We start from the raw sequence: 7,943 nt of genomic DNA, 5'->3' as shown, positions 1-7,943 counted from the left end.
GGTCCCTACCCAACAGTGGGCTCACAGTCTAGAAGTCTTCAATCAATCAATCGTATTTATTGAGCGCTTACTGTGTGCAGAGCACTGGACTAAGCGCTTGGGAAGTCCAAGTTGGCAACATCTAGAGACGGTCCCTACCCAACAACGGGCTCACAGTCTAGAAGTCTTCACTTCTCTGGGCCTCAGTTACCTCATCTGGAAAATAAGGACCAAGACTGTGAGCCCCCCATGGGCCAACCTGATCACCTTGTAACCTCCCCAGCGCTTAGAACAGTGCTTAGCACATAGTAAGCACTTAATAAATGCCATCATTATTATTATTATTATTAAGCGCTTGGGAAGTCCAGTTAAACAATTACTATGTGCAAAACACCTCTCTAAGCGCTGGAGAGGATACAAAGTGATCAGGTTGTCCCACGGGGGGCTCCCAGTCTTCATCCCCATTTTAATAATAATAATAATGGCATTTATTAAGCACTTACGATGTGCTAATAATTATAATAATAATGGTGGCATTTATTAAACACTTACTGTGCGCAAAGCACTGCAATCTCACTCTGGGGAGATTACAAGGAGATCAGGTTGTCCCACGGAGGGCTCACAGTCTTCATCCCCATTTTACTACTACTAATAATAATGGCATTTATTAAGCACTTACTATGTTCAAATAATAATAATAATAATGGTGGCATTTATTCAGCATTTACTGTGTGCAAAGCACTGCAATCTCACGCTGGGGAGATTACAGGAAGATCGGGTTGTCCCACGGGGGGCTCACAGTCTTCATCTGCATTTTAATAATAATAATAACGGCATTTATTAAGCGCTTACTATGTGCAAATAATAATAATGATAATAATGGTGGCATTTATTAGGCACTTACTATGTGCAAAGCACTGCAATCTCACGCTGGTGAGATTACAAGGAGATCAGGTTGTCCCACGGGGGGCTCACAGTCTTCATCCCCATTTTAATAATAATAATAGCAGTGGCATTTATTAAGCACTTGCTATGTGCAAAGCACTGCAATCTCACGCTGGGGAGATTACATGGAGATCAGGTTGTCCCACGGGGGGCTCACAGTCTTCATCCCCATTTTAACAATAATAATGATGATGATGATAATAATAATAATAATAATAATGGTGGCATTTATTAAGCACTTACTATGTGCAAAGCACTGCAATCTCACGCTGGGAAGATTACAAGGAGATCAGGTTGTCCCACTGGGGGCTCAAAGTCTTCATCCCCATTTTAATAATAATAATGATGGTGGCATTTATTAAGCACTTACTATGTGCAAAGCACTGCAATCTCACGTTGGGGAGATTACAAGGAGATCAGGTTGTCCCATGGGGGGCTCACAGTCTTCATCCCCATTTTGATAATAATAATAATAATGGTGGCATTTATTAAGCACTTACTATGTGCAAAGCACTGCAATCTCACGTTGGGGAGATTACAAGGAGATCAGGTTGTCCCACGGGGGGCTCACAGTCTTCATCCCCATTTTAATAATAATGGTGGCATTTATTAAGCACTTACTATGTGCAAAGCACTGTAATCTCACGTTGGGGAGATTACAAGATCAGGTTGTCCCACGGGGGGCTCACAGTCTTCATCCCCATTTTCCAGATGAGGTCACTGAGGCCCAGAGAAGTGAAGTGACTTGCCCAAAGTCACACAGCTGACAAGGGGCGGAGCCGGGATTTGAACCCAGGACCTCTGACTCCCAAGCCCGTGCTCGTTCCACTGAGCCAAGCTGCTTCTCTGTGTGCAGAGCACTGTAATAAGCGCTTGGGAAGACTTGGACTCGGGAACAGATAGAGACGGTCCCTACCCAACAACGGGCTCACGGGCTAGAAGGGGAAGACAGACAACAAACCAAAACAAATATCGATACCATCAAAATAGATAAATATGTATATATCTTCAGGACATCTCCATCTGGATTTTTCCTCTCCTCCTCCTTCTCCCCTCCCATCCTCTTCCCTACCCCCTTCCTCTCCCCACAGCACTTGTATATATTTGTACATATTTATTACTCTATTTTATTTGTACATATTTACCACTCTATTTTATTAATGATGGGTATATAGCTATAATTCTATTTATTCTGACGCCTGTCTACTTGTTTCGTTTTGTTGTCCATCTCCCCCTTCTAGACTGCGAGCCCATTGTTGGGCAGGGACCGTCTCTATATGTCGCCGACTTGTACTTGTCCAGTGCTCTGCACACAGTAAGCGCTCAATAAATACAATTGAATGAATGAATGAATTTATTGACTGCTTACTGTGTGCAGAGCACTGTACTAAATGCTTGGAAAATACAATTCAGCAACATATAGAGACAGTCCCTACCCAAAAACGGGCTCACAGTCTAGAAGGGAGAGACAGACAGCAAAACAAAACAAGTAGACAGGCGTCAATGCCATCAAAATAAATGGAATTATAGCTATATACACCTTATTAATAAAATAGATATAGAAATAATTATGTACATGTATTATGTACTAGGAGCCCCTTCTAGACCGTGAGCCCGTTGCTAGGTAGGGACCATCTCTATATGTTGCCAACTTGTACTTCCCAAGCGCTTAGTACAGTGCTCTGCACACAGTAAGCGCTCAATAAATACGACTGAATGAATGACAAGGGGGGGGGGGGCTCAGTGTGGGAAGTCTTCCTGGAGGAGGTGAGCTCTCAGTAGGGCTTTGGAGGGAGGGAGAGCCCGGGCTTTGGAGTCAGAGGTCACGGGTTTGAATCCCGGCTCCACCACTTATCAGCTGTGTGACTTTGGGCAAGTCACTTCACTTCTCTGGGCCTCAGTTACCTCATCTGGAAAATGGGGATGAAGACTGTGAGCCCCCCGTGGGACAACCTGATCACCTTGTTAACCTCCCCAGGGCTTAGAACAGTGCTTTGCACATAGTAAGCGTTTAATAAATGCTATCATTATTATTATTATTATTATTATTAGAGGGGCAGGCTCACAGTCTAGAAGTCTACACAGTCTACATATTCCCACTCCCAAAGAACTTCCAGTGGTTGCCCGTTCACCTCCCCATCAGACAAAAACTCCTCGCCAACCGCTTTGGAGCACTCAATCAGCCCACCCCCTCCTACCTTACCTCGTTGATTTAATAATAATAATGATGGCATTTATTAAGCGCTTCCTATGTGCAAAGCACTGTTCTAAGCGCTGGGGAGGTTACAAGGTGATCGGGTTGTCCCACGGCGGGGCTCACAGTCTTCATCCCCATTTGACAGACGAGGGAGCTGAGGCCCAGAGAAGTGAAGTGATTTGCCCAAAGTCACACAGCTGACAAGCGGCGGAGCCGGGATTTGAACCCGTGACCTCTGACTCCAAAGCCCGGGCTCTTTCCACTGAGCCACGTGATTTCCCACAGTTATCCAGCCCACACACTTCGCTCCTCTAACGCCAACCTATTCACTGTACCTTGACCTCGTCTAGCTCACTGCCAAACCCGTACCCACAATCATCAATCAATCAATCGTATTTATTGAGCGCTTACTGTGTGCAGAGCACTGTACTAAGCGCTTGGGAAGTCCAAGTTGGCAACATCTAGAGACAGTCCCTACCCAACAGTGGGCTCACAGTCTAGAAGGGGGAGACAGAGAACAAAACCAAACATACTAACAAAATAAAATAAATATCATCCCGTCATCATGTCATCCCACGGCTCGGTGGAAAGAGCGAGGGCTTGGGAGTCAGAGGTCATGGGTTCGAATCCCGGCTCTGCCACTTGTCAGCTGTGTGACCTTGGGCAAGCCACTTAACTTCTCTGTGCCTCAGTTACCTTATCTGCAAAGTGGGAATTAAGACTGTGAGCCCCAAGTGGGCAAGCCACTTAACTTCTCTGTGCCTCAGTTACCTTATCTGCAAAATGGGAATTAAGACTGTGAGCCCCAAGTGGGACAACCTGATCACCTTGTAGCCCCCCCAGCGCTTAGAACAGTGCTTTGCACATAGTAAGCGCTTAAGAAATACCACCATTATTATTATTATTATTAAATAGAATAGGTATCCTCTCTCTGGCTTGGAACTCCTTCCACTTCCTATCTGATAGACCACAACTCTCCCCACCCTCAAAGCGTTATTAAAATCACATCTCCTGCTGGAGGCCTTCCCGGATTAAGCCCTCATTTCCCCTAATCCCTCTCCTTCCCGCACCCCGCCTCACTTGGATCTGTCCTTCTTAAACACCTGATATCCACCCCATCCTCAGCCCCACAGCACTTGCGTCCTTATCCGCAATTTATTTCAATGTCTGCCTCCCTCTCTAGACTGCAAGCCCGGTACGGGCAGGGAACATACCTACCGACATTCTCCCAAGTGCTTAGTAGAGTGCTCAGTAAGTGCTCAATAAATGCCAATGATGGATTGATTAGAGTGTAATCAAGAAGATCTCCTCCCGTTTTCTCGCCCTCCGGGCTCGTGTCTCCTCCTGCCTTCAGGACATCTCCACCGGGATGTCTGCCCGCCACCTAAAGCTCAACACATCCAAGACCGAGCTCCTTATCTTCCCTCCCAAACCCTGCCCTCTCCCTGACTTTTCCGTCACTGTGGACGGCACTACCATCCTTCCCGTCTCACAAGCCCGTGACCTTGGTGTCATCCTCGACTCCGCTCTCTCGTTCACCCCACACATCCACGCCGTCACCAAAACCTGCCGGTCTCGCCTCCGCAACATCGCCAAGATCCGCCCTTTCCTCTCCATCCAAACCGCTCCCTTGCTGGTTCAATCTCTCCTCCTATCCCGACTGGATGACTGTACCGGCCTCCTCTCTGATCTCCCATCCTCCTGTCTCTCCCCGCTTCAGTCTATACTTCACTCCGCTGCCCAGATTATCTTTGTGCAGAAATGCTCTGGGCATGTCACTCCCCTCCTCAAAAATCTCCAGTGGCTACCAATCAACCTTCGCATGAAGCAAAAATTCCTCACTCTCGGCTTCCAGGCTGTCCATCCCCTCGCCCCCTCCTACCTCACCTCCCTTCTCTCCTTCTCCATCCCAGCCCGCACCCTCCGCTCCTCTGGTCCCGCTAACTTCCTCAGTGGGCCTCGTTCTCACCCGTCCCGCCATCAACCCCTGGTCTTTTAGACTGTGAGCCCTTTTAGACTGGGAGCCCACTGTTGGGTAGGGACTGTCTCTATATGTTGCCAACTTGTACTACCCAAGCGCTTAGTACAGTGCTCTGCACACAGTAAGCGCTCAATAAATACGATTGATTGATTGATTGATTGATTGGTCCACATCCTACCTCTGGCCCGGAATGCCCTCCCTCCTCACATTCGCCAAACTAGTTCTCTTTACACCTTCAAAGCCCTACTGAGAGCTCACCTCCTCCAGGAGGCCTTCCCAGACTGAGCCCCCTTTTCCTCTTCTCCTTCTCCCCTCCCCATTGCCCCTCCTCCCTCCCTCTGCTCTACCCCCCATTTATTTTATTAATGATGTATATATATATAATTCTATTTATCTATTTTGATGCTATTGACGCCTGTCCACTTGTTTTGTTTTGCTGTCTGTCTCTCCCTTCTAGACTGTGAGCCCGTTGTTGGGTAGGGACAGTCTCCATCTGTTATGTTGCCAACTTGTACTTCCCAAGCACTTAGTACAGTGCTCTGCACACAGTAAGCGCTCAATAAATATGATTGAATGAATGAATGAATGAATCTGTTGCCAAATCGTACTTTCCAAGCGCTTAGCACAGTGCTCTGCACACAGTAAGCGCTCAATAAATATAATTATTTATATTATATTTCATTCAATCGCATTTATTGAGCGCTTACTATGTGCAAAGCACTGTTCTAAGCGCTGGGGGGATACAAGGTGATCAGGTTGTCCCACGTGGGGCTCACAGTCTTCATCCCCATTTTACAGATGAGGTCACCGAGGCTCAGAGAAGTGAAGTGACTTGCCCAAGGTCACACAGCAGACATGTGGCGGAGCCGGGATTCAAACCCATGACCTCTGACTCCAAAGCCCATGCTCTTCCCACTGAGCCACGCCGCTTATTTATTTATAATTTATTTATAATATTTATATATTATATATTTATAATATAAACACACAGGGATGAAGACTGTGAGCCCCCCGTGGGACAACCTGATCACCTTGTAACCTCCCCAGCGCTTAGAACAGTGCTTTGCACATAGTAAGCGCTTAATAAATGCCATCATCATCATCATCATCATTGAATGAATGAAAATGCTGCGTTGTAGTCAAGTGCTGAGGCAATAGTGGGGAAGATGGGACCTGGGAAAAGGAGAAATGAACAGAGAAGAAGGTGAAAAAAATGATATTCCCTGCCCACTCTGAGTTTACAGTCTAGAGTGGGAGTTGAGGAGGACAAGAAGTCAGTCAGTTGTACTTATTGCACACTCACTGGGTGCAGAGCACTGTACTAAGCGCTTGCAAGAGTTCAATATAATAATAATAATAATAATAATGGCATTTGTTAAGTGCTTACTATGTGCCAGGCACTGTTCTAAGCGCCAGGGAGGATACAAGGTGATCAGGTTGTCCCACGGGGGACTCACAGTCTTCATCCCCATTTTCCAGATGAGGGAACTGAGGCCCAGAGAAGCAAAGTGACTTGCCCAAAGTCACCCAGCTGACAAGTGGCGGGGCCGGGATTCGAACCCGTGACCTCTGGCTCCAAAGCCCGGGCTCTTTCTGCTGAGCCACGCTGCTTCTCAATGACATATCTATTCTATATATTTTATTTTGTTAGTATGTTTGGTTTTGTTCTCTGTCTCCCCCTTTTAGACTGTGAGCCCACTGTTGGGTAGGGACTGTCTCTGTATGTTGCCAATTTGTACTTCCCAAGCACTTAGTACAGTGCTCTGCACACAGTAAGCGCTCAATAAATACGATTGATGATGATGATGATATAACAGACACATTCCCTGCTCACAACAAGTTTACAATCTAGAGAGAGGGGGAGGAGGTGGAAGGGGGGATGAAGGAGGTGGAGGAGGAGATGAAGAAGGTGGAGGAGAAGGAGGAGGAGGAAGATGAGGAGGAACAGGAGGAAGGGTTGACAAGGAGGAATAGTGAAATCAATCAATCTATCGTATTTATTGAGCGCTGACTATGTGCAGAGCACTGTACTAAGCGCTTGGGAAGTACAAGTTGGCAACATATAGAGACAGTCCCTACCCAACAGTGGGCTCACAGTCTAAAAGGGGGAGACAGAGAACAAAACCAAACATACTAACAAAATAAAATAAATAAAATAGATATGTACAAGTAAAATAAGTAAATTAATAGAGTAATCAATCAATCAATCAATCATATTTATTGAGCGCTTACTGTTTGCAAAGCACTGTACTAAGCGCTTGGGAAGTCCAAGTTGGCAACATCTAGAGACAGTCCCCACCCAACAGTGGGCTCACAGTCTAAAAGGGGGAGACAGAGAACAAAACCCAACATACTAACAAAATAAAATAAATAGAATAGATATGTACAAGTAAAATAAGTAAATAAATAAATAGAGTAATAAATATGTACAAACATATATCCATATATACAGGTGCTGTGGAGAAGGGAAGGAGGGAAGATGGGGGGATGGAGAGGGGGACGAGGGGGAGAGGAAGGAAGGGGCTCAGTCTGGGAAGGCCTCCTGGAGGAGGTGAGCTCTCAGTAGGGCCTTGAAGGGAGGAAGAGAGCTAGAAAGAGAAGCTTCCAAGGAGGAGGGAGAAGCAGAAAGGAAACAGGGAAGAGACCGTAAGCGGAGAACAGTTCAACCAACTCTGCTACATTATACTTTTCCCAAGTACGGGGCTCTGCCCACAGTGAGCGCTCAATAAATATCATCATCATCATCATCATCAATCATATTTATTGAGCGCTTACTGTGTGCAGAGCACTGTACTAAGCGCTTGGGAAGTACAAATTGGCAACATATAGAGACGGTCCCTA

This window comes from Tachyglossus aculeatus, chromosome 22 (assembly GCF_015852505.1).
Source record: "Tachyglossus aculeatus isolate mTacAcu1 chromosome 22, mTacAcu1.pri, whole genome shotgun sequence".
Lineage (NCBI taxonomy): Eukaryota > Metazoa > Chordata > Mammalia > Monotremata > Tachyglossidae > Tachyglossus > Tachyglossus aculeatus.
Note: the sequence above shows the minus strand (reverse complement) of the source record.